Consider the following 23,909-nt stretch of genomic DNA (forward strand, 5'->3'; position numbering starts at 1 on the left):
ATTAGCGAATCCCAAAACTAGTTAATAATAAACATCATGTCAGAGCTACACACGGGATTATAAACTATTTACAACGTAACGGCAAACTGTAATATACCGCATGATATCGCGCGTGGAATTGGATATACATTCCTGCGGCAGTGTACACACACACACACACATATATATATGCTGCGACTGAAAATTAAATCTCGGATAAACACGACGTTACGCGGGGAACGCGGAGCTTGTTTCCCACGTCCTGATCCTGGACGGCCGGTGATCCTGATACGGATTGAGCTATCCCAAGCCTGACAAGATGTAAGAGTCATTTCGTGCAAACGACCCCGGGATTTGTCGAGGGGCAAATGACGTAGCTCCACGTCCCATACGTCGTCGTCGTCGACAGGAAGCGGGATGGATGGTGCGGTTCTTTCGCATTTTCCTCGTTTCTATTTTCCGCGACTGCGGAAAAAGAAAGGGCAGAAAGAGAAAGAGGAGGGAGAAAAAACCAGCCCCCTCCCTCTCCGCGAAACACTACGAAATTATGTATCAAGTCGAAAGAACGTAATCTACGGCGTTTGCTCCTCCTTTCTCGCCGTCGGCTATATATTTTTCCTCTGTGTTTTTTAACTTTTTGCACTTATGCACACACGGACACAGAGGCACGCGCCAATCTCTAATTCTTTCGTACGACTATATGATAATTTATCCCGCTTTTTTTTCCTCACGCGCTCGTTCTTTTATTCAGGGATTTTCCCAGCCAGACTTCTCCTTCATCCTGAATTCTACGATTTCAGAGAAAATACTGCGTCAAAGGATCTACATTGTAACGTTGTGTATGTCATTCTCGGTCCGTTGTGTTTCGAAAGCAACGCGTTATAAAGACGTTCAACATTTTACAACGTTTTACGGATTCACTTGGGCTCTCGTGCGAGAGATTACGATATTTGTAAATTTCTCCTCGAAATAATGCCAAAAGTTACGTAAGAATTGTATACGCATTTATGTTCACATTTTCACGCAGAAGTAACATGCATGTGTATGATTGCGATCAAATTCCGCTATAATCTCGATCCACCCAAACTTTCTCAATTTTCTTTTCTCTCATACTATATAATGCAAAATAAAAATGTATTCTTATACCAGGTCTTATAATAAGCTGGTACCTTTTTTCATCATCTTCAAAATGACACAATCTCCGGAAACGTGTCTGCTTGGCTTTTAAAAAAATCCGAAATATCTTTAAGAAATTATTCTTTCAAAATAAAATTCGATAAACATTTGTTTAACATATTGATTGAAGAAGAAGCTTACAACACTCTACACAAAGTGTGTACTTTATGGAACCCTTTTAATTATTTCTTTTTAACACGTCATCTTTCAGACTCACATGTGGGTGACATCCATGCCTATTTCTGGGAGATCAGCGGCACACATGTTTGACAGTAGAGTAGAATTTCATTACGAGACTTTAATAAAGTTAATAAGTCAAAATTATAATCTAAAATTGTCGACATAATCATAATTAAATAATCGAAAACAGAAAGTTTTTAAATATTTTACGCGTTAAAAATGTTTGCAATGGCGTCACATTTATGTAACATAATCAATAAATTCTTTCTTTATGTATAAGCTTTTTCACATATAATTAAAAATGTAGAACAAGCAGAAAAAAATATTGCGTGCTTTTAAAAAATAGATGTGTTTAAAAAAATGCGAGACATATAAACGTGTTAATCACGTGTTTATAAGGGACGTTCACGACGAAATCAAGAATCACGACAGGCAGGCCGGAGGAGATCTCCAAGAATTTCTCGCCAACTGGTTTAAAGTGATGCCTGCAGTTAAGTGCCGCGCTCGATAAATTTTTTTTCAAGCGCCCTTTACTTTCTCTTCTTCCGTAGCTTTGTTCTTGCCTGCCACCTAACCCTCACTCCAACTTGCTTCAACTCCACTGGATAAAGCTTTGGATCTACCCCTGAAAACTGTTACTAGATTTTCCGCTTCACTTGACGCGGCTGCCTCTTTCTCTCTCTTTCTCTCGTCTGCTCACTCCACTCCCGTTTCTCTCTCTTTCTCCCTGTCAAATTAACATAGTTGGCGCAGTTGAATTTAAAGAGTGATCAGGGTTAGACTCCTCCCCTCCTTTCTCGCCCATCATTCGACCGCGAATTTCGGGTTTTCCTGCGAATTTAGCGAATGTACGCCGGTGGCGGCGAGATTCGCGAGGAGTTTTTGCGGGATTAGCTGGATAATTGGAGAGCGACCGATGCTCGCGACAAGTCTGAACAAAAACAATATTCGTCGCGTTTAATTCCTCCTTAATGGCAGTCTCGGAATCTCTTCCCGGGAGCGTCCGCTTCGTGACATTTTTCCGCGACTCCGAGAAAGGGTTCGGGTACGAATAACGTAATTCGTAATGGCCCAAGTTGAATTGAGGCTTACAAAGTAATCAGAAACTTCGAGTCTTGGTTCGCTTAGCGCTTTTCCAGTATTCTCTCTTTTCTCCTTTTTTTACGAGATCTACTTTTCGCCAATCGCGCCAATAGCTTACCATCAAGGTCGTGCGTTTCTCCCGAAGCGGTCCTGAAATTTGACTAGTCCGATCTGGACTTAATTCGCTCGCCCATACGATAATCAACATCCCGAAATCGTTCGATTAAACGTCGCTCGATTAAACACAATGGATGCTGGCACCTCTCGCTACCCGAAAGCACAATCGAACCGTCCCAGATTCGATAAGTAAGACGATTCCATCGCGTCGTCTCGGCTATACCGAGGGAACCGGAAGAGAAAAAGACGTATGTCACGACTTCCGTTATCGCGGCCACATCATCGCGCACAATTGCATTTCGACAACTACTTGGAAAGTACGCTTACGCGACGGTCCCTTAACGCACGTACGCTCGTATAAACTTATGTACGCTCGCGATCGCCAGCACGTACACAAACGCGCGCGCACACACGTACATATACTCGGCCAGCATTATGCAAAAGTTCGGAAAGTAACTTCCGACTCACGTATGAAAAGTTTTCGCGGTGCGCCATTCTCTCCATTTTAAACTCGAGGAAATAATTACTGCGCCAACGGTAAATGGAAATTGGTTGCCCGAGAATGTAGCAACATGTTCATTGCAATCGAGAAATTTGAGAAAACACGCGTTGATTCTTGATTGAGATGTTCTGTCCAAAAAAAATCTCGATTTTTAGCGGAGAAAAATACACAGTTTAATAAAAGGTAAAATAATGTTTTTTTCTGTATGATGTTATGTGTAAAATCTAAAAAATATAACATACAATTCATTCGTTAAAAACAAAACACGTGATACAATATCACTCTTCTTGACAGAAGAAAGATTATATAATACGCTTCTCTTTAGTTTGCATCAATATGTCGAATAATTGGCATCGCAAAGACTGCGTATTTTGATAGCTTGAATGTTTAGGAATTTAATATAGTGAATAATTTTATATGATTTATATTATTCATTAGATATCAATTTTCTATTAAATTTATCTTTAAAGTAAGAAAAAAGATGATAACACTTATTCTAAATGATATTGTTTTAAATTATATAATTATTAATATGATGTGAATAAAAAATAATGTGTTTTTAAAATGATATGATGTGTTTATTAATACACGATTATACTTTTATGCGTCGAAACATTTCTTTTTTTATCTTTGGAATTTATTAAATAATATACACCATTTATTAAATAATACATGATATTAAGAAGTATATGGCATGCGTTTTTAAAAATTTTAATAATAAAAAAGAAATAATTAATATCAATAATAATTAATCAATAATAATATGCGCATTGAAAGCAATGACGTTTATAATATTTATAGTATTTTATATAGCTGAAATCACATTTAAATAATTTAAAAAATATATATATATATTTTTAATTATTTAAATTATAATCTATGTGTGGGGATTATTTAATATTTAATATTTAATATTTTCTTACAGGAAATATTTGTTACGTTGCATGATAAATGTTTTACAATCATAATTGTTGGCTCGAAAACGAGTATAAGAGAGAGAAAGAGTAAATATAATTTTCCACATCCCACAATAAATATCGCATGCACCGATAAACAACGTTTGAACGAATATTTCTTGGTCTCTGATTTTTGTACTTTATTTGTAATCAATCATATAATGTCGAAATGGTTCTTTACATCTCTCGTAAAATGTTTCCTTTATTCCTTTCTTATTATCTGTCCCTATAAGCGAGGGAAAAGAGAAGAAAAGGGAGCAATATTACGTTTTATTCGCAACAAACTTACCCCGCGGCTCGATTCTCAATTCCTAAAATGAGAGATTCTTAAAGTAAATCGGAGAATAATCGTTCACTTTTTTCCTTTCAACCTTGGAATGGAGGTACAAACAATCGAAATGCCAAACGAGCGTAATGACATTAAAAGAAATGGATGATACTTTTCGAGGGGGAAACGGAGATTTTTTTTTTGCTCCAGAAGTTGTGAAAGGGAAATCGTTTATTTCAACGTATTGGAAAGTTGGAAGGGACGCGGCATTCCGGACTGTCCCGGTATTTTATTGTGTCTGGGCCCTCTGGGCACGTTATTTTTCGCTTCCGCTCGCGATACGCGAGCCGAGCCGAGCTCGTTTCCGAAATTGTCCGACGAGCCATTCGAGGAAGAAGTCCAGTGCGATGTCAAAAACGAAATTGCTCTTCGTCCGCGGACGAGGCGCGTAAACAGACGCGGGTCCTCGCATTCGGGCGTAACTTTCTCTTCGACGAGGGTCACAAATCACGCGCGATGCAACCGGTCGTACATTTCTCCGCGACAATGGTGCCGGCAGCGGAACAGACAGGGAGAAAGGGAGATAGAGCAGATAATAGGCGGCAGATAACACAGCGGATGGGAAGCCGAAATGACGGAACAGTCGCAGTTTATCCCTCTCTGACGTGGCTCATAAAACCGTCGGTCCTGCGATATTTTACCGCAATATCGCGCGCGGCCGCTCGCCGTTATCGAGATCGTCCGCGGAAATAAGACAGAGGAGGGGGACGGGAGGGTAACCGGGCGGAAATATACGGCCATTCGGAAATGGATCGAGATGATTCGGCGGAGTCGCGAGAGGCAGGCTTCCCCTGCCTCCCGCAAGTTGTAGCCACCGAACTTAACGACTCCTCCTGTCACGATAGGGAACAGGGGGGAAGGAAGAGGACGACCTTGGCGGAAGGACCGAGGGAAGAAGTTGGATCGCGTTTCGCGGCGGAGCGCAAACGGTTAATGTACGATCGAAGGAGGAAGGAACGTTCGCAGCAATCCGGAACGACCGGGGGGTTTATTCCAAGTTGAACGATAGCGCCAGGAATAAGTACTGCTCGCCGAGACAGCTCTCCATTGGATACGGGAATTGGATGCTGGAATAAGGGAGAGCAAGAGACAGAGAGAGAGAGAGAGAGAAAGAGGAGGAAGGGAGACGCCGGCAATCGATGGTGCTCTCAAACAATTCTTCACCGTGTATTGACCGTGGGTAAATCAATCAGGGACAGTCGTTTTGACCTTTACGATCAGATTCCGCTTGGTGCAATAGCGAGAGAGAGAGATAGAGAGATATATAGAGAGACAAATAAAAGATGAAGCCGGGGAGAGAAAGAGAGATGCTGGAAAAGGGGAGCGAAAAACACACCGAGAGAGTTAAAGAACGAAAGGGGGGCGCGGAGGGGAAAGATCGAGACGGAAAGGGGACTTCTGACGTTGTTTGTCCAATTGCAATTACGCCATTCAGGACTTTGTTACGCCCGAGGCGGAGAGCATTTCGCGAAAATCTTTTAAGTGCATCGCGCGGATCAGGTCGCTGCGAGCTCATCGAGATTGCGACATACGGCTTTCTTCCGACCGGACCTTGCGTTTCCGACTTTATTTCGCTGCTGTTTGTATATCTCGTGCTCAAATAGAACAATATTATAATAATATATTTGTTGACAGATTATTCCGGAAGAAATTCAAACACGTATTTAAACTAGAGATAAGATAAATAAATAAAATATATAAATAAATAAAGATAAATAAATATTCAGATAAATTCAGATAAATAAAATATATAAATAAATAAAATATGAATTAAAAAATTGAAATTAATTCTTTTGTATCGTGTATTAAATTATTATGTGCAAACACCCTTTCATGAATTATTTAAGTCAAAACAAACAGTATTAGATACGGTATCTTTCTTAATATATACTGTACTTATACAATCTTTATTTTTTTTATTTATATAAATGCTGCCATTTAATAAATTTCTCCGGGTTTTTATATAAATTTAAACTTATGTCAAACAGAAAAAAATAAAATCTGGAAAGGGATGAATTATTTATAAACTAGATATTTTTCTTTATATGTCTGAACGCGTGGCTATCTAATTAATCAAACACAAGTTATAAATCAAATCCATATTTGAGTTTTTTAGCTCAAAATAATTTTAAAGTACGTTAAATTGAGATATACTGTTTACTAAACGCTTTGTAAATTTACATTTAACATGTTTCTTTTTATTTAATATATTTGCAAAATTAGAGTTCTTTGGTTATTCGAACAAGTCCGAGAAAAAAACTTATAAAATAAAAATAATACCACGATGGGGTAAATGTACTAGCTGCATACATCGGTGCACTTGCTTTCGCTTTATCACATTCTAAACTACGGCAGAGAGGAAACAAAAAAGGGGTCAGAGTTGAACATTACTCTAGTCTAAGTTCAGCGCCGCAATTTATGACTTTCCAAAAGCGAAATCGATTTTTCCATCAGACATTAGTATCGGAGCCAGTTTTTATCGGCGCTCCCAGTTCTGGTAATTTTATTACATCATTGCGCGACACACACTTTTACGAGGTAGTATCATGCCACCGCAGACTAACGAGGGGGAGGAGAATATTATCGCGGAAAAATTCTCGCGCAAATTACATCGTAATCCGTCTCAAAGAGGCATAAAACTAGAAACGCGCGTTTGAAAACCATCACCTTTTCACGTCGCGAAAATAAATGGACCCCCAGAGGATGCCACGTGTCTGAATCTATCATTGAAATCGGGGAAATCGCGAAAAGTTTTCAACTCGACCATTTAATCGACAACGGGGGGGCTTTGTGTTTTCCGAGGGGGCGACAGGAAAACTAGAGATTAGATTGCCGAAGGTTCCTGGACGATTGATCCCCGGGTCTTCTCACGCCCGAGAACGGGGTCCGCGCGTGCCGACACGACGGGAAAGTTAACCGGGTCGCAGTTTCTTCGGGAATGTTGAAGCACGACGCGAAAGAGGCTGGGACGAGGAGGAGAGGAGGAGGAGGTCGTAAAATACCCGGCCGAGAGCAGCAGGTGTTCGCGCTGCCATGGTTCCCTCTCTCAAAAGGGAACGCGTACACACAGCTTGCCCGGCAATTTCTTTCGACCCCCGAAAATGATTGGTCGCACCTTGCATCGGTTATGCAGTTTTTACCGCGCGCGTACACGGTCCGGGCTCCCGGGCCCGGGTCCGCGCAGAAGCTAATAATTTCGGGATCCGGATCGAGGGGCCCGAGCAAAAGAAGGAGAGGAGATCGCTTCGTGGAAGGGAGTGCGTGTTCGTGGCGCGAAATCCGCATACGAGAGCTCCATTAGAAAGCCGTCTCTTTCTGCAGAGGATCAAAGAGAGAGAGGGTAATAATAGCGACGAGGAGAGAAACTTACTTTTTAACAGGGAGATGATAATGAGCGGTTACGAGTCTCTCGATCGTGGCGGCCGGTAATTACGTTCGCGCCGTTTGCCCGAAAATTAACATCCAGGCATTTTTTTAGATTACGCGCGCTTTTGCGCCTCGTTGCCTTAACATTGTCAAGAGATGCAAGTTAACGCTGCTCTCTCTCTCCTTCTGATCTTGACGCTGACGCTCCTCTCGCGCATAATCTCGTCTACTCGCCGTCACAATGTTCAATGCGCGTAAAGAAAGATGATTAAAAGTCAATCTTCCCAACGCGCAAACGATTAATCCCAAAGAGTATCTCAATTTACGTAGAAATTGCAATTTTAAGTTACTTTGTGTGAACGCTATAACTTAAAAAAAAAAATATGACATTTTATAAAATATCTTTTAATATCAATATCAATTATCATTTTAGAATTTTTAATCGGTGTAAATATTAGGACCGATATAATTATTCGATGATATTAAGCAGGGAAATTATTACAAATAATAGTTTATCGTAAAAATACATTTCTCTAAACATTGATTAAAAAAAAATCAAATCATTCAATATATCTATTGACAGTCTGCAATATATTTATAAAAGAGCAAACTCCTCCACGAGAGAAGAATCGATATAAAAGTATCAATTTCCAGAGGAAGATATATCAAGATATATAAAATATTAATATACGATATTCTCTCGAGCTCCGTCAACCGCTTAAAATCTTCGAGACGAAGAAACGTATGGGGTTTATTGGATCTCGAGTGGAACGCGCCGGATGCGGGATTAATAAAGTCGTAACGGGCGGCGGATTTAATGGAATCGCGATGATGCCAATTAGAGGCGAGCCACGTGGCGCAAAACAGACGCGCGCGATTCATCACGGGGCCCTGCATGTTTTATGCCACCGAGTGTCGGGCAACACACAAAGTGTTAAATCATCGCCTGCCCTGCCCTGCCCTGCCTCGCTCGTCCCACTAGCCCACAAATCGTCATTGTTTTATGCATGTACCTGTACGCGTTGTGTTCTGCCTGGCAGGTGTGCATTTCCGAGCGAAACGTTACCGGTTGTGAAACGCGAACGGGCGATTCTACCGCGAATTATCGGACGCCCGACGACGATTCGCGCGGGAAAACCGAGCTGGAGAGTAGAAATTTCCCAAATGGATCGAGAAACGGTTTAGCGACCCCTCGATATGTATACTCGTCGTGCATCATTGAAGCGCTGTCGTGCAAAATTGATTCGGTATTCGATATGATTTCTGCTCCGTCGTCATTTAAGTAAACGTCGTCCCCGAATCGAAACTCGCGGACGGAATTATTTCCCCGCGGAGTCCAGGGAACAATAGCTCGAGATGGAGTTTACTTTCAATTTCCTCGCATATCTAAATACAATGGAAAACAAGTTACATTTAAAATAATAGTTTGACAAGAATAATTTCTTTTTTTGCAACTTTGTTGTGGGTAATTTTCAATACGATTTTAGCTTCGGAAATGATAGACCATGTCATGTATTAATTTGTGATTTAATAGAAACCGCTCCAGATTTTAATAAGATACTAATGGGAATTTATTGCACAAAAAAGGACATTCTTGTTTTAAAAATATATTTAGTTTTAACATGGAAATCTTGAAATGAGATTATATTGCGTTAATTAAAGAAAAATATAATTGCTTACTTGAATGAAGCCATTTTATATAGTTCAAATTAAAGATTATAATTTTAAATCAAAGATTATAATTTTCTTAAAGTAGAATTAAATAATTATATATTCTTGAGGTGACAATTACAATATTAAAATAAGACTATAATATTGTTGAAATTTAAAATTATTAAATTCTTCTAAGAAGATTATAAATTATTGCGTATATATACGAAACAATGAACGCGTTAGTTTAAGTATATAAGTTTTGATTTGACACTTATTTTTTTTCTGTGTGCAATCGCTAAATTTCAATTTGAGATCTTTTCTTCAAAAATCAGGAATGAATATCGCAAGAGAATCCAATTTGTTTCTACTGTCGTTGTACGCATATTTCGTTTATTGAAGAAGAAGAAGACCCTCCCTGTCTGGCTCAAGGTCCGTATCTGGAGAGGCCCTGCCCCTTATTGCTCCGAGGGTGATGGACCGCCGGTAAATAAATTTTCCATCGATACCGAATCGGTGGAAGAAAAAACGACCACCTCGTCGTCGAAAGAGATACGACATAGATACAGTATATGCTGCTATCTTTTCGTAGAAATTTACGACGACTATTTTAAATTCATAAAGATATTTGTATTCTCGGTCGTCGCATAATCATGTATTTTCGGACGTTCTGCGACGCGCCTCGAAATTCCTCGAGTCGCGATGCGCATCTGCAGTCGAAACGCTAACGGCAGATTCACGTGGGAATCAACGGGACGAAGTCATATGTTTGCAAATGTATTGAACGAGCTCTCAACGTGCTGCACAATTCTATGCGTAAAATATAACACGGTGATATAACGTTAAATGTCAGAAGCATACGTTCGAGCAATTTGGAAAATTTACCGACTCGAGGACGACTTGGCGATGCAATCGTGCGTTAATTGATAATTTAACTTGATAAGATGTCTATTAATGAGAATTTACTTTAAAATTAAAGATTAAATGATCAAAATTTTAAAGGGGATTATTCTTTCTGAATATCTTGAAATATGTAAAATAATTTTTAAATGTCTAATATACACATGAGAGAAGTTGTGACAAAAAATGACAATCTCTTGTAAAATCATATTTTTTTATTTTATATATCTTTTTCTCGGGAACAAAGATTCGATTCTTATAAATTTTTTAAACCTATTCAAAACTAAATAAACTATAATTCTTGATCGTTTAATTAAAAAAAAATTACAGGCCTCAAAGTAAAAAAGTTGATACTTTTTTCAAGTCATAAATGACATTCAAAAAGCGTTTAGTTAAAAAAAAAATCGATTAATCAAAACTTATCCAATTATATGAAAAAAGTGAAGAAAAAGATTATTCGCATTTCTGATAAAAAAAAGATAGGGTTTTATCGTAGATTATGCAAGTGCATTCGTCTTTAATATCGATTTCACAATCTTCCTTTCGTGCTTAAATATTTTTTCGGATTTTAAATATTGATGTTGCGCGCTCTCTCGAAGAGAATTTCGAGCACCGTGCTTAATAGATGAAACGTCAAACTGCACTTCGGTGACGCTTAGCATTGTACTGCCGGAGGGCAGAATTGTCTCCGTCCTGTTTTACTTGGAAACACGCTGCGAAAGTAACTTCCAAGTCGCTCTCAAGTTCGCGGGCGTAAGAGAATTTTCGCTCTCGTCGCGCTCCGGAAAGTTAATAAACATTAACAAATCGGCCCTCCGTCTCTCTCTCGCACCCCCGCGCGTAATGGAGCGTCGTAAAATTTCCCCCGGCACGGATATTTTCCGCGGACGAGCAATTTGCGCGAGGCGGCGCGGCGGTAAACATAAATCTCGTAAATGGAAATAGTTGCCGTATCCCCGAAATTAAATCGACCGGCGACATTTCGGACTGTTTAAGTACAATGGGACACGGATCGCAATTTCAGGCGACAGGCACGGCTCAGTTAGCTAGATAAATGCCGCGCCGCGGGTCTCCCCCGCATCAGACTGGCGGTCTGATGGCACTCGCAAAACCCGATATCTGCCCGTAACTTGGAAGAGACGCGCGAACTGACAAAAGCGAGACAGCGGGTAGTGTAGTAGAACGTTGGAGATATTTCCATTAAAAAGCAGTTGTACTATTTCAAATATTGTCCGTGTCTCGCGTTCTGAATGTGCGCCAAAAAGTTGGAGCTCGAAAACAAGAGCGCGATAAGCGAAAGCCGGATTTTGTCGTCGAATTTCCCACTTTCCTAATTGATCGCCCAGTCTCGATTACATGAGTTTTTCCCTTCAATTTTTCCTGGAACTTATCGTTCGTGACTTCGAGTCCATGTCATTTGCGTTACATTACACGAGTATTATTTTGGTTCACGCGTACGGAGAATATTGGAGTAGAGCTCGTATGTAGCCTTAAAATTTGGCATGATGATCGATTTTCCCCGCCAGATTTTCCCGTCCGCATGCGGAAATTACGCGCGCGGTACAAGAACAAACGTATAAATAATGACGTGAAGTAAGCACGACAAAAACGTCGTAATCCCTCATCGATTTAATGCGTTGCCATGGAAGCAACGGGAAGGAAAAAAAAACCGCAGTGTGGAAGCTGAGCGTAAAAGCCCATCGCATACAAATTTACATAAAAGCATAAGTATAGCGCGTGGGAGCCTGGACCAATAAAACATCTAGAATAAGCTCCAGCGTATTGCTTTGTAGAACATAACGTAAACATATGGATATAATAAATGCGGTGAAAGTAAAAATAAACGTAAGCTTTAATTACACGAATAATAATAATAATTTAATTAATTATATGTAATATGAAATGTGAATAACATATAAATATCGTGAGTGTGTATATGTTAGCGTATTATTCTGTGATAATTTATAAATATTTAAGAGAATTCTGAATTGGTTTCACTAATTTTATATAGTTTTAAACAAATATAGTTTTAATTATTAAACCAAGGAAAATTTCTCGAGACAAAATGAAAGTTCACGCTAAATAAAATAAAATAATTTTTCTATATTTCTGTGATTATTCATACATTTCAGCGAAAAGTTTTCCATAAAATCCTTTCGCATTCAAAACTTAAAAAAAACTCATAAATTAAAAAATTAATAAGTATATTTCTGCTTTGTTAAATAATCTCTATTAATCTCTATTAATAGTATATTTCTGCTTTGTTAAATAATCTCTACAATAGTGACTATCAAAATGTATATAAAGAGATGGAACGCTCTATTACAAAAAAATGTAAAAATGATCTTATTACATACACATTCTTAATTTCTTTTTAACTATTTAAATTATTTGGAATCGTTTTATATTGCGTATATACGTATTTTTGTATTTATATATTAATAACAAAGCAAAAGGGAGAGTGTCATTAATTTTCTAAATTTCAATTTCTGTTGGAAAACGATATCTCGAGGGGGGTGAATATGAAAAAAATATCATTCCATATTTTCGCGACTTTTGTGCCTTGTCACGCGTGAAGCGCGTCGTTAGGCTCGTAAGAATTCAGGGCGCGAGAATGCGGTCTAATAAATATTTCTCGGCGGTACACGATGCTCGATGTGCACCACGTGCAACGTATCGCGCCGCATAAAAGGAAGATATACTCGAACGAGAAAACGTTATACCGGCCTCACGGATCTCCGGCGGACGCCCGCGCTCTTCCGCTACGTGTATGTTGTACACCCGAAAGTTTCTGGTCTCAAGATTTCGGCGCCACTAAAACGTACCGGGCGTCGACTTCGCCCACACGAAGCCACGGCGGAATAGAATGCGTCGTTTCGTTATCTCGGTCACGTCCCGTCTGGACCCCTGGGCGCGTTTCTACGGAGAGGAAAGGAGATACTCGAATATTTGTTGCCCGAATCGCACGGCCATCTATAACCGCGGTATCTATACAGGGTGTATCAGGCATCGCGCAGAGTTTTCCGCCAGACACGAATAATGCGGGAGACGAACCGGAAAGAATCGCGATCGCTAAGATATCGAGCATTTCTAATATAAGGAACCGAATACTAAGAGGATTGGAATTAAGCCCCGCAATCGCATCGTCTTTCTCTTCGATTAATTTCCAGCTAATTTTCCTCAAATTTTATGATACCGTTCGTTCTTCATTTTCGTTTAATTCATTTGTTACACAGTAAAAAATAAAATGTTAATTATAACATTTCTCACATGTCCCAGAAATCCACTCTAAATTTTAAATTAAAATAACTCATTCGTCGTATGTTACTTATTGATAAACTAAAAATGTTAAATAATTGACACAATACTTTACATTTATTTTTGTTATTGTGACTTTAAGTGTTATGTAAAAATAACATACAAATTAATTAAAAATTGCATGAAAAAATAGTTACAAAAACTCGTAAGAAATGTTGAGGACATTAACATATAATAGTAATTATTTTAACTTAAATTATTTGTAATAGAAACATTTGATTTTAGTAAATTTGATTATTTTGTATGTCAAAGTTCAAGATTATTTGAAGATTCACTTTAACTTTTCTTAGAATGTTAAACTGACTTTGAGACATATTGATTGTTTAAAATGATTATGTTAAAAATACTCAAAATAATATTCCATTTCTAAGAGACGTATACAAAGTGTTAAGTTATGAAGTTGATATAAATTTAACACATAAAAACGTTATAAAAATAATAACATACAGGTTGTATGTTAATTTTACATTAAAGTACTAATCAAAACGTGGTAACACAAGAAAATTTTAACGTATGGACGCACAATTTTTTACTGTGTATCTACCGTCAAATATAATATCGTGAAAAAATTGATGAATTACATGAGATTTTTTTTGTTAGACTTCACTGGATTATTTTCACAATCTGTGAGATATGATATTCACACAGAATTAATTTTCTTTTCATATAATAATATTTGGAACGGAAACCGTGCGCTATTTTCGAAATTAAAAGCAACTCGCGTTTGTATAATAACCATTTGGGAAAAAAAGAATAAACGATGGAGTAGCAAACGATGGGCGCTATTGAGTAAACAAGTATTATTTTGCTTCAATTTTGACAGGTAAAACATATAACCGCGCCACGAGAATCAAAACCACCGGCGTTCTATGCACGATTTATCGATAAACACAGAAACGATCAGCTATGATTGTTATGTAGCTTGTGCCGCTGCAAGCTATGAACTACTATAGCGCATGTTTTCCCTGTAGTATCGAAATTTTCCAGATACACATCAAGTCCGGATACGAGTACATATATATCGATCCTTTGTTTTGATCTACCTGGCAAATCTGGTTCCTGACATACGAATGTATTTGTAATTTCCCTCGAAAAATTATGACAGATAACGAATCATGATGCAACGAAACATCAGATCGGAGACACTTTACATACATTTAATACGCGAGAAAATCAGGAAACGTCCGAGAAAGATAGTAGCTGTTAATTAATGCGCGACAGCTGAAATCTCGTTGTCATGTGCGTAAGAACGTTAGAGGGAAAAAAACAGGAGAGAGAAAAAGGGGAGAAAAAGAAGACGAAGCGAGGAGGGAAACGGAAATGCTCTGGAATACATTATATACCCCGGAAAAAGATGAATCATTCCGCTGATGGAATAACTACTACCGGGTACTAACGCGATGGCCGCAGCAATTTGTAGAAGCCGACGTGCCGGCTCCTAGCGATACGGAAAGAGTGTCGGAGGTTCGGAGAAAAAGAAAAGAGAGAGAAGAAGAGATAGACAGATAGAGAGAAGAGAGAGAAAGAGAGGGATAAAAAGAGGCCGATGAGCCGGCGAAACTTATAATGGAATCATCCTTCTGACCTTATGCCTCACCTGAGGAAGCCTGGCGTGCCATAGAAAACTAGTTCCCGGTAATTCTTCCTTTGATGCGAGCCACGTTGCATCCTTGCGTTCCATCTCCTCTCCCCTCCCTCTCTTCCCCATCTCTCTCTCTCTCTCTCACTCCCTATCCAAGTTATGCCGCGACACACGTTAGACACATACATCGCAGTCAATGGAATGGCGCTCGACCGTAAACTTGACACAATTGCCACTCCTGACGTAACTCAGAATCAGCACAATGGCGGGTGCCTTCTCCTGGCATGGCAGACAGTACCGGAACAAGACCGGACGAGAGCAAGAGAGATGGATGAACAGTCGGATGAGAAGATAAAGACAATGCGAGGGGAGCGAGGGAGGAGGGGGAGCATGAGAAAGAACGTGAGAGAGATCTGGGGAAAGGTGAGAAGCTTCGAACGTTGGAGGATGGATATCTATTACACCGTGCGACTCTTTTAACTTTTTGCTGATGACGCACGAAATAAAAACGATAAAGTTAACTCATTGTCAGTAGAATATAAAGGGAAATATAATAATAGAATGGGGCGTTTAATTTTACAACGGAATGAATGCATCAGTGAAAATTATTATTACGGTCAGTTAAAGAGCGTTATTAAGTAATTCAAGTCGAGATATATTTATTCTGTGTGATGTCAACTGAAGAAGATTTAAATATCAAGTTTATATATATATATTATTTAAAAATAAAAGGGATATATTAAGCGAGAGGATTGAAAAGGTTTTAGATGAATATTAATATTGATAATGAAAAAATTAAAAAATAAAAGTTAAAAAAATTAAAAAAATATCCAAGAAATCCTTGCATTTTTATACATTTATCATCATTCCAAGAATTCGAGGAATTCTTGTTTACCGGGGAACAACGGGGTGCAATCGCTATTATTCAACGATTTCGGGTTTTTCACGTAAACAGAGAAAAAGAGGCGGGAGAGAAGTGGATGAATAAGGGAAAGCGAAAGGAAGAGATATGTCTCCCGACGGGGCTAGTGACGAAGAAGAAAGGAGAGAAAGCTGGAACCCTATTGAGTTCGACCCGTGGCTTTACTGCCGTTATTCCCCGCGCACATCCCAACCGCCCCATTGTATCGGGGCGTGAGGCTGCAGAGTGAGCATCTGCCCTCCCCCGGATTCCTCCCTCTTCTCCCGCGCGCACCCCGGGACCACTCGAGGTCTCCCGCTTTTTGTCCAATCATGCGCGCAAAATATTGCCGCCGCGGGACAACCTCGACAGTCGTTGCATCGAGAAAAAAAAAAAAGAGAAGATGTCACACCCGCTGATGCACCCTGATAGCCTCGAAGGATTGACACACAGTGCATGTTACTTTCGAGAGACGTGAGAATGCCAAGGGAGAGGAGGAGAGAGAGAGAGGGATGGGATCGACACTCTTTCAGGTACTCGGGAAAATTGGCCTTTCTCTCTTCATAAGTGCCAAGTCGGGTCCTGATAGCGCGATAAATCCTGATTTCGACCGCTTTTTGATGCGCGCGCGCGCACGTGGGTTTAATCGACGGTCGGATTTATATGCATCTGTAATCGAGTTTTCGTCGAGTACATTTTAAAGCCGAGAGTTTCATTATCGCTTGTTTTTCACCGCGTTACCTTTCACGCCCCGCACATAATGGTGCGAGTTTGTCGCATTAATGAGTGGCAGACGCCATTGTTTACGCACAATTGAAAGCTTTAAATTTCATTTTATAAAGAGCCATTTTGATGTATCCCATACGAGTGTACTCAAATGATGAATACCGCGTGTACGTGCGCGTTTTATAAAATTTTATAAAATATTTTAGATTATAGATGGAGAGAAATTTTATAAAATAAATAGAATTTTTCCAAAGAAATACGTGATATTCCGAATAATCGATATTCCATTCTCTAGTTTCAAGATAGAAGCGTAAAAAGTAGCCGCGTGTTTGAACAAATGAAATTTTTCTCTTGCTATTTGTATGTGAGTCACGAAACATCTGGTTGTTTTAATCTGTTGTTATAGCTTCTAGTACTTTGTCAGATTTTTAGCAGATATCCTCAATCTTGATTTTTTAAATATATAATACACTCGTTTCATTTTTCGTAATTTAACGTAAAGCACAAACACACAAATCTATTCGGTGGTTTTTTCACTGAAATTTCCTTTTAAATAGAGGAAACAAAAACGAGAAACATCAAAATAATGAATTATGAAATTCTTCGTTTTTTGCATTTTATCTGCATTTTCGTCTGTTAAATAATCACGATTTTTATAAATAGCAGAGATATATATACACGCACACGTCGATCTTTTACAAATACATTTATAAGCTTCTCGTGCACGAGGCTCGGCAAAAAATATCTCGCCTGGCACAATTTAAAAATGCCAGAGGAGCTATAAAAAATTACTATCGTATATATATACATATATATATATATATATATATATATATATATATAAAACGAAGATAGCACATTTTTCCGAGCCCATGCACGCGTAGGTAACGCAACGCGCACGCTTTCCGAGTTAATTAGTGCATTTGCGATTTTTTCGCGCGAGTAATCGAATAACTGTCGAGATGCATTCGCTTCTGCTTCGCCCGTTCCCGCTCCTGTTTCAATTATACCGCACAACGCGCGTTTCGCACACAATTACACGCGGCTTCATGACCATCCGTGTATGGTAAAGTTCGGCCGCGTAGGCGAACCGAGTATGATACCGTGAACAAGAGGCCGTTACACGAGTAAACCCGAATCTACAACCTACAGTTTCTCTCACCGATATTGCCAGCGGATAAATCGAACGCCGTCGAGCGGGTTGAAAACGCTCGCCTCGATAAAGATACTCTTTCTCTCTCTCTTTCGCAAAAAAGTAAAATTGCGAGTATTTCGTAGAACGCGAGACATTTTTGCGCAATCGCGTCGCCGTCGTGATCGTAAAATCACAGATTTCCCTAACAAAATGCTATGCAAACTGCGGCCGTAATTATGCGCGCTCTCTAACGATTATTGCCGGGATGCAACCCCCTCCTTTACCGAGATTACGAGGCTGCATCGTAGCACCTGTCTAATGCTCGCGACCGCTACATCGTCATTCTCGTAAAGTAATTCTTGTTTCGCCAATTTCCGCGCGACACGGGAACAATGGGATATCCCGTTGTACTCGTCCGCTTCCTTTTCATCCTTCCCTCCTCGAGCGGTCGTCGTCCCCACGACAAAAAGGACGCTGGACGCGACATCGCGTGTAAAAACCGGTACGGGGAGATGGATCGTTGTTTCGCCGACAATCTTGCGCCCTTGTCGCATCGTGATTTCCGCCGTGCTAATCATTCAAGCCGATTTCCGCCGGCTCGTTTTCCATGCCGTTACTGTGCCTTATTAATTACGCCACTCGGCATGCATATTCCGCGGTATAACGCCAATTAATTTCCCCGAGAGCACGAGAATTAATGTCAAAGGGAGAATGAAAACGTGGAAGGCAATTGCCGACGACGACGACGATGATATGATGATGACGACGACGACAGAATTTCCGCCGTAAATATCGCACAGGAGTTCGCGAAAGGGATCGTCGAGACTGTTCTCTCTTTCTCCGAGAAGCAATTGTTCGATAAAGATTCATTAATTTGCGAGATTTCGGAGCGATCGATTGATTAATCACTCATTAAATATTCCAATTTAATATGTTATCATCCCATACAAATGTTGAAAAAGTTCGAAACTTGTAGCGTTTGACATTATTGAATGGTTAGAGAGCCACGTTACTATCAATTTGAATAATCAAGTATTTTTAATTGAAATCAAATACGATTGTTTAATTTTAATTTCTCAAAAATACCGACCGTCTCCGAGGAATATTCTCTTGAGTAAAGAGAATTTTGCACGGGGTACTTATTTTCCATAAATGTAAATATACTCTAGAACGAGTAAATATATTAGACGTAAAACGTTTATTCTCCCCGGCGTACGAGTTCTCTCTTTGTACAAATAAATGCACAAATATATACTCTCAGTTATTAATTAAAGCGGATCCATAAGAGAAATAGAGAGAAAGAGAGACAGGAGTTTCCCTTCTATTTTCTTTAAAATTTACGCTAACGACGTTAGTTTTGTTTCCATGGCTTCTACCATTGCATCGCTACTATCTCCACCGCGAGATCTCATTTCGTTTCGCACTTCGTTCCTTTCTTGAAACTTTGGATTATGAGTGCTTGTGAATTCAGCTTGAAAAATCAATCGAAACTTTCTTCGGTTTTATTCGCTCGCCGCGCCAAGAGAAGCCATTGAGGTTCCTTAAATTTTGCACTTAGAAATTCTGTTTCAACTACACGCTCGGACTATCGAGCTAGAAAGGAAATATTGAAGTCGAAGCTTCATCTTCCCATCACTTTTCTTCTCTCCCACCTTTTTTTTCTCCCTCTCATAATAATTTAATTTCGTCGCAACTTTATTCCCCCTCGCATGTGTGTCCCTAGCCTCATCATTTCATTGCAATTACTAATGATTCTTTAACGTTTAAAATATATTATGCATCTTAGATTTTATTATAATTTATTATAGTTTATTAATCTCCCAATTTTTATTATAATTTATTATAGTTTATTAATCTCCTAATTTTTATTATAATTTATTATAGTTTATTAATCTCCTAATTTTTATTATAATTTATTATAGTTTATTAATCTCCTAATTTTTATTATAATTTATTATAGTTTATTAATCTCCTAATTTTTATTATAATTTATTATAGTTTATTAATCTCCTAATTTTTATTATAATTTATTTATTTTTATTATAATTTATTATAATTTATTAATCTCCTTTTTATTTGAAAAGTAGATGCGCATTAAGTATCAGTATGTCCAATTAGGACATTAAATAAGGACGATGTATACGTAAAAGGAAAGCATCGCGGGAAGAAAATGCCGCGGGGAATGTGTATTAAAAAAGTATCTAACGGACCGAAGACACGCACGCAGTTCAAAGTGGAACGGATGGAATGAAAATTACACAGTGGATATATAATAAAGCGCAGATCATACGGAGATCCGAGCGTAATTTCGTCCGCGGGCTCAAAGACCCTAATGACGGTCTATTTCCATTGCGAGTAGCAAGGATGATATCGCTTCGTTTCGACTTTTCGCATTCACCGCATTTTATTTCTTTTTTTTTTGTCAGCGTTCGCCTCCGCGATACCTTCCGAAATATTCCCCGCATTTTTCACAATTTGATTATATCCGGAAACGGCTATTTCGCGCGTGTAATTTCCTTTTCCTCTCCCGCGCGGGGACCAGTCGTGTGCTTTTTGTATATTCGGTGGTCTCTATCTTTTATGCTATTTTCGCTATTGAATTGCGTTGCCGTCGCAAAAACAAGAGCACTAGAGATATAGAGACCGCGCATACGCTACTTTACAAATTCCTGACGAAACGAAAACGGAAAAATATATTCACGGAGAAAATATATAGAGACGTTTAAAAATTTCATCATTGTGTTTTTATGAAAGTGTACGCTTCGTGTTCTTATATCTCGCAGTCATCCGTCTGCTTTTGCGTGACGTACGAATAAGCTAGTTTCCTCGTGAAAAATGGCACCCTATATTTTCCGCGTTTTCTTTCATTTGTCTAACTAGAAAAGAGAGCGCGCGAATAAATTTCAAAATATAATAACGCAAATAGAGGGGCAGGTTTCCCCTTTTTTCCAACATGACGTCGGTCGAGCTCAAACATAGAGAAATTCTAGAGAAACGCTAGGTAATATTATGGAATTACTCCATAACCGGCCGCGTATATACCTTTCGTGCAGTTCGCAAAATTATGCGGCTGTTTTTCCCGGGTTCACCGCCACTCCTGCCGCGAATCATCTGCGCGCGTTATTTTTTCACGCTCGATGTCCTTCGGGCAAACGTCTTGTTACCTTCGCATTGTTGCCGTAAAACGAGAATGTTATGATAGGCATTGCGCGCGCTCCATTTTGCGGATTTCCGAGGGAAGGAAACCGTGCGAGAGAAGACAGCTTCTCTTCCCCTCCCTTCCACCCCGATGGCATCGAATCCCACTCACGCTTATCTTACTTTCAATGGACGAGGAAAATTCTGCTGCCTTGCTCTTTTCAGGCCGCACTGACACTACGGTGACAGGTAAGAGAGACGGCAATTGAAATAACAAGAGAACGTTAAGGAGGAAGCTGGGCATGAGAATGGCCGACGTGGAAGGAGGACGACGTGGGGGCCGGCCGCCCCCTGCCACAGACCGACAGCCCTCAAGTTTCTTTGAAAAGAATCCGCGCCGCACCCGGTCTTCCATCCTAGATACGTAGGACGATTGCGGGGAGAGGAGTGTCACCGAAAATTTTGTCCCTCTTTTCAAACCGATCTCGCACAATACGATCTCCGGGGCATGATACGTTCGCATCCTTTCGCACGAAAACCGCTCTATTCGTAACTTTGGAGCAGTCTGACCTGGTCAGGTCGATTGTTCGGCAATGATCGAACGATCGAGCCCTGGGGAGTATAAGTAGTTTTCACAAACTTCCATTCACGGCTTTTTCATTAGGAATGGAACACGAATTCTTGTAATTAATATCAAAAATAAATTGTGTGAAAGCAAAGATTAAATATTATTTAAAAGTCAAAATTTAAAATTTTTCTTATACATAAAAAGTAGGAAAGTATTTTGTTGAATAAGATTCCTAAGTAAAAGATATTTTATTTTATATAAATTAATTTTCTTTAAATATAAGTTCTCTCTAAATAAAATGAAAAATCACAATCTCTTTTATTTAAAGATTATTTTATTAATTAATTAATTTCTAATTCATGAGAAAATTCGAGACAGAAGTCTATTTACATAATTATAAAGATTACTTTAGACAACTTATAATTCACGATACAATTCTGAATATAGAATTTTATTTATAATTTTATAAATGTGTAAATAATTGTGAAAATATTTCTAAAATATGTTTATATAATATTAGAATGTATTGCATGTATATAATTATAAATAGATTTCTATTTTACACGGATTATAAATTGCTAAGACAGATTTTATATAGAAATTTCTGTTAATTCCCTCTAACTTTGTCTTCATTTCTTACATTTATATCTACTTATTAACACGTCTCTCTTAGATTTATGTCATATTTAGATTTATCACATTTAGTTTTACGTCATCCTAGAACGCACAAGTATAAATTCTATTTCAAACTATTCCGTGCGAAATCAGATTTTCGAAACAAAGTTTCCAAGTGCGTCGACTTTAAAATACGCGTGGGACTCGTCGCGCCCAAAGTCACGCGTCCCCGAAATCGCACGATTGTCGATCGCAGAAAATTCAAAGCCCAACTACCCGCCGTGAAAGCCGCGACGCAATCCCGACGGGAATACGTTGGATAATTTGAAAATTTCTACCCTCGTCGGAGAAAGGGGCGAGGGAACGCGGTATTCTTCATTGTTACATTCGGTTACAATGCGCGCCGTAACAAATTCGCCGCTGGTGCGGTGCATAATTGGGGTCATTCCTCTCTTTCGCGCGCACCTTTCTCCTTCTCTCTCCCCCCCCTTTCTCTCTCTTACTTGCAGCTTTGTGTAGAGCGCAGAAAATATATTCCAGGAACAGCATGAACGCATAATCTCCCGGCGCTAAGAGTAGTCATGGATCCCTCTCCCCGACCGACATCGTTAAATCGGCCATATGCTTAAGTCTGGTCACGTTCGTGCACCCGCCGCTGATAAATTGATTGCGTTTCGGAATTCTCCTCGGCGTTGCAGCAGCTGCTGTTAGCACAGCTCGACCGAATTTCCATCGCCGGTTATGATTTTACGACGAAGAGCTACGCCTCTTCCTAACATCCGCCTACCGGCTGCCCATTAGTCGTCGTCGTCGTCATCGTCGTCGTTTCCGCGACCGGAATTCGGGATTGCCGTCTCGACATCGCGCGGAAAATATACATGTGTGTGTGTGTGTGTGTGCGTCCCACTTTAAAAACAACCGAGCAATAATCTCGACGATGACGACACGACGATGTTGCAACGCGTGCATCAACCGCTCGCGCTTTAGTAATTAGTCTGCCATTGCCGGCTGTGCCCGTCGTAATAGACTTGACCCGCCTTCCACATTCCTGAAACTTCGGCCGCAACATTGCGTTGCAGTTACAGTTGTGTTAATTACACGGCAGCGCAGCGGAAAATCGTCGCATTGCGTTTACGCGACGCGGCAACGCGACGCGCGTCACCTGCGTAAGCACTTTGGAAAGCGGTCCCGTGCGTCATATTAATTCGCAATGATGGATATTATTTACAGTCCTTATTAACTCTAAGCGAAACCAAAGTGCGTGTCTAATTTCTATTTGAGACTGCGCGGAATTCCATTCGAAATTGCGGTTCTAAAAGTGCAACAATGTCTGGCAATAATTTCTTCCATTTCGTCTACAGCTCGAGATGCTAAATTATATTAATTAAAAAATTGCGAAATTGATCCTATTTAAACGGGTTAATTCGCAACGATGGATATTATTTACAGTCCTTATTAACTCTAAGCGAAACCAAAGTGCGTGTCTAATTTCTATTTGAGACTGCGCGGAATTCCATTCGAAATTGCGGTTCTAAAAGTGCAACAATGTCTGGCAATAATTTCTTCCATTTCGTCTACAGCTCGAGATGCTAAATTATATTAATTAAAAAATTGCGAAATTGATCCTATTTAAACGGGTTAATTCGCAACGATGGATATTATTTACAGTCCTTATTAACTTTAAGCGCA

The 23,909-nt window shown here is 39.4% G+C and overlaps 1 protein-coding gene across 1 annotated transcript in view; it reads right to left on the reverse strand.

Annotated features, from left to right (window-relative positions):
- Nucleotides 1–23,909, reverse strand: part of Toll-6 (Toll-like receptor 6) — a 56,323-nt gene that overhangs the window by 16,849 nt on the left and 15,565 nt on the right. The window lies entirely within an intron of this gene.

This window comes from Camponotus vicinus, unplaced genomic scaffold, assembly GCF_025532165.1.
Source record: "Camponotus vicinus isolate PSW18456_S1 unplaced genomic scaffold, iyCamVici1.0 SCAF_10, whole genome shotgun sequence".
In the NCBI taxonomy this organism is placed as follows: Eukaryota; Metazoa; Arthropoda; class Insecta; order Hymenoptera; family Formicidae; genus Camponotus; species Camponotus vicinus.